Below are 4,835 nucleotides of genomic sequence, written 5' to 3' on the forward strand. Positions count from 1 at the left end.
GATGGATTCCCTTAGGAGACATAGCAGTTTAGTACAAGAAATCAAGCCTTGCATGGGAACCTGTGGATGTCATGATAGAATACAAATCATTCAGGAGAATTTAGAGCTCTGAGTTCATTCCTGATGAAGGATAGTGTTGACTTGTTTGAAAAGAGACCAAGTTCAAAGGAGTTAGCTTGCTTGAAGTACTTTTTTTGTAGAACTCAAACATGGATTCAGATACTTTTGTCAAATCAGAAAAGACACAGTTAGCAATTAAGTAGTGATGAGAACATCTTTATAAACCTAAGGGTTACAACAGATGCATGAAGAAACAGAGAAGGAAGAAAAGCATGGAAGGCTCTCTTTTGCAATATTGAGGGTATGGGTGCTGTTAGGCTCTCAGTGAGAAGTGAAGAACCTGTGATCATTTCAGCTCTTCTGTCTGGTAAATGTGTTTTTCCTTTCTTATCTTTGCCTCGAAGATGGAGAAAAGACAGACAACAGGGCAGTGGAAGTGGAAAAGGCCGACTTTCTGACTGAACATTTTTTCACATGCCACCAAAGGAGAATGGGCATTTGGCAATGTAGAGGCCGTTTGAAGAACACATTGAGTGAGGATAGGAACAAAAAAAAGTCAGTACATGGAGGGGAAGATACTTTACTAAAGACTCAAGGATTAGGAAATTAGCTACTGGTGAAGAAAGCAGCTGATTAAAATTTTCCAGCCATCACCTCATGAGAGCATTGAAGCATGAAAGAAGGAAGAACTTCAATTATTGTTTGCTTTGGGTTTGCATTTCTTTTGTTTTTCTGTTTTGATTATTTTGCTTTGTTTGTTGGTTTGTTTGGGGTTTTTTTTAGTTTTGGTTTTGTTTTCAATAGAGATGTTAATGTATATGAATATTGGTATGGTTTAGAAGCACCACACTGAGATTTCCTAGGTCATAATTAAACAGACTAAAGGCATACACAAGTCTGGGGCTTGAAAAAGGTTTCAGAGGAATCCAGTTCCCAAAAGTACTGCAAGACAACAATAATCATGCAGTTCTGAATATGAGGAGCAACACATAAACCTCCTATGAGAGGAAGACGAGATCCTACTGACAGATGCATGCACCAAGTAGAAATTGTTATGAACCATGAATGACTGTTGGTAGTTTGTAGGTGAATTCTACTGATACATTAATGATAGTTTATCTACTTCTGCCTGGTCATGTTTGTTGGATCTTATCTGTCTTTCCATGTGTCCAAGCTAACAGCCAAACATATCATAACTAATTTGCTAAGATATGGGGAGAGTATGAACTATTAAAAAATGACAGTAACATTTTAAAACATACTGCTTTTTTAGAATGTAGGTAACACAATAGTTATATTCACTCCTCATGGCTGTTCTAGGTTGTCGCAAGTTTAGTGAATAAGTAACAGTGAATTACATCAGGAAATGCTGCTAGTATGTAGCCTGATCACATAATGATGTATGGCCCAACAATATGAGGTCTATCATTTTTGTTCTATTGATGATGGTTTCTTACAGAGTAACTTAGAATTTGGTGACTCACCCCATCTCTAGTTTTTCTATATATGGTGGACTTAGCAATAGAAATATTCATACCTCATATATAAAATTAGCTTAATGTCTATTTATGTGAATTTTTAGCGGTTTCCTATTGGAACCTGGCTCAAATAATTGGCTTTAACAATATGTTATGATGTTCTATTATTATTGATTGCTGTTTGAAAAAGTAACTGTTTCACCTAGGCAGCATGTTAGAGCTTTATTTATGAACTACTATAACTGAAAACCCCCAATGACAGATAAGAAGCTCAGATTTAATTTCATTTTATTAAGCTAACAGGCACTAAGGCTACAAAGAAAAGAGGTCTACTGCCATATTGCTAATTGTGGCTGCAACAGGTGATCTATTAAATTTTTCTTCTCCTATTCAGATACTTGCTCAAGATTTTTCTTATTTATTATGGACCAGAAAAAAGACAGCGTTAATTCAATGCTGAGAACAAATGCTTAGAAAACATTTATTCTTTGGAGGAATATTTTAATCAAATCCCAAAGATACTGTTTGTCTTCTGATGTGTAATACACATTAAGAAATTATGGGTACAAAAATTGCTGCTGATAGAAGCTGGCATACCTTCATGTCCTTTGATGAAGATGACTCTTTATGGACACAAATATCTTGTCCTCAGTCAGCAGTGTGCTGATGTAAATATATTTACCTGTAAATACCTTTAGGCACACTAAGAATAAAGAGCAGTCGGCTGGAAAATTTACATCAATCTTACTATGGTCAAATCCTTCCCTGACTTAAACCCTCTTAAATGCAAAGGATTCACTGTCTGCAGTAAAGATGCCATTTCATCATCTGCTCACAACTGAATAAAATGGTCAGACTTGAAAGTATTGTCAAGAATGATGAATTTATTAGCACTAAATGTTACATCACCCTTATTATAGTTTTGTAGGTGCAGGTATCAAGAACAGTCACATGGCCTCTAAAACTAGTATGAGTCTATTTAGATTCCTCTGTGGTCTTCATAGTATTTTCCTAAAATTAAGATTTACCTTTTAAGGAAATCAGCAATATCTGTTAATGACAAACAGCACTGACCAGCTCTGTACATACTTCCTGGGCTTTAAGTACACTCCCAATTTCTCTCCTTCTGGTAGGGGGGATGAGGAATGCTTGTTACAGTCAGTTCATAAAGCATTGTCTTTGCTGTTCCTACCTCCTCAGGTGGAGGACTCCTCTTACTGTTGTCGTGCTCCAGCATGGGGTCCCTTCCCCAGGAGACAGTCCTCCACCAACTTCTCTGGTGTGACTCCTTCCCATGGGCTGCAGTTCTTCACACATCATTTCAGCACAGGTCCCCCATGGCATCATAAGTACTGCCAGCAAACCAGCTCCAGCAGGAACCTGCTTCAGGATGTGCTTCCCACAGGGTGCCAGCCTCCTTCAGGCACTCACCTGCTCTGGCGTGGGGTCCTCCATAGACTGCAGTTGGATTTCTGCTTTACCATGGAACCTCCACGGACTGCAGAAGGACAGCCTACCTCACAATGGTCTTCACCTCTGCCCCTCACCTGGAGCATCTCCTCCCGCTCCTCCTCTGGCCTTGGTGTCTGAAAAATTGTTTCCCTTGAAACAACTTTTCCTTCTTAACTGCATTATCCCAGAGGCACTACCATTGTCACTAATGGGCTTGGACTTGGCCAGTGGTGGGTCTCACTGGCAGCCAGCTGGCATTGGCTCTATTAGACATAGGGGAAGCTTTGGGCAGCTTTTTACAGAAGCAACCCCTGTAGCACCCCCCACTTCCAAAACCTTGTCATGCAAACCCAACACATTAGCACGTAGCCCTTTAGGTCCAGTGAGGCTGAGGAAGGCTATTGCACAACTTCCAAATTTTGATTGGGTATCCATGAAAAGGACATAGACTGTGTTAGAGGAACACATAAAAGTAACCGTAGCCTGATATAAAGAATGAGGAAGAAGAAATTCCTACCAGGAGCATGATTTTCCACCAATGAAGACCTTGGTGTGCTGATGAAACCTAGGAACTGGCTCAATCCCTCCAATTCTCCTAAGGGAAGACTAAAACTACCAGCTGTAGGACCTTGGGAACAGCAGGGGTCTAACACTACACCGAAGGCATAGAAAATTGGAAGCCTTTTTGTAACAATTTTAACTATTTTATTAATGAGGCTTCTAGATCTAAATTAAATAATTTATTCTATTGCTAAGAGACTAACTGGCGTAAGAAAATTTTTACTTTTTAAAGGTGTGTTCCCTTTTGCCCGCTGTAAGATTTTGAGTGCAACAATTACTGCTAAAGTCAAAGGCTGAAAATCCTAGAGATATTTAGTTCATAGGTTGAATAGGGAACAGGAATTTCTTTTGCACACTTGTAGCTTTGAGTTCTTCAAGTAGTGCAGTGTGCCAAGAGAGCTGTGGGTTAGATAGTCTGGTAGGAATTTAGAATGAATGCTTTCCTTAAGAATAAAGTTTCCATGCCACTGAGAACATGGGTTTATATTCTCCCAGCGTGTAATGTTTTACACAAATCTGGAAGAAACCTCTCCATTCTTTGAATCCTATCCCATAGGCAGATATGTAATATAAGTACAGAAGGATGTTCAGAAATAATTCCACAAAACACTCCCATAAACAATACAAAAACCTAAAATGCTTCAGTGTAAGCAGAGGACAGCAGAAGCAGAAAGCAGTCCCAAGACATTTCCTTTAGCCTGTTACGAGTGTAAAATGGGCGTCCAGTGTAATTGTGTTTGTTGACTTGTGTGGGTCTTCAGGTCTTATTTCCATCATAAGGAGTGGATTCATCTAAAAAGAGGTTATTTTGACATTCTTAAAAACCACAGTCTTGCTTATAGTGAAATCAGAATACATACTTCAAAGTACCAGCTATGTTTTCCTTTTCATTATAGATATGACAACATAATTCCCTGAGTGAGTTTAAGCCACTGCTTTTCCTGTGTTTTGCATGTGAACAGCACAGGAAGAACAGTTGCCTTCTGTCAAAATGCTCAAATGAAAGTTCTCATCAGTGTTTGTCATGTCTATATCTACTAAACTAAGAATGTAGTATATCTTATACATAAAGTCAGGAATTTATTGTTAATATAACTGAAATCTTGGTGTTCTAAGCCAAGAAAAATTATTTTTCTAGTTCTAAATATTGAAAAAATAATTCCTATGCAAAAAAACCCTAACTAAATAATACTCATCATGACTAGTCTTCGCGAACGAAGATTTGGGAAGGGCTCTACCCACGTTTGTTGCAAGTGCGTTGGCGGCTAAAAAGGCCAATATGAG

Source organism: Lepidothrix coronata, unplaced genomic scaffold (assembly GCF_001604755.1).
Source record: "Lepidothrix coronata isolate B3197 unplaced genomic scaffold, Lepidothrix_coronata-1.0 Scaffold127, whole genome shotgun sequence".
Lineage (NCBI taxonomy): Eukaryota > Metazoa > Chordata > Aves > Passeriformes > Pipridae > Lepidothrix > Lepidothrix coronata.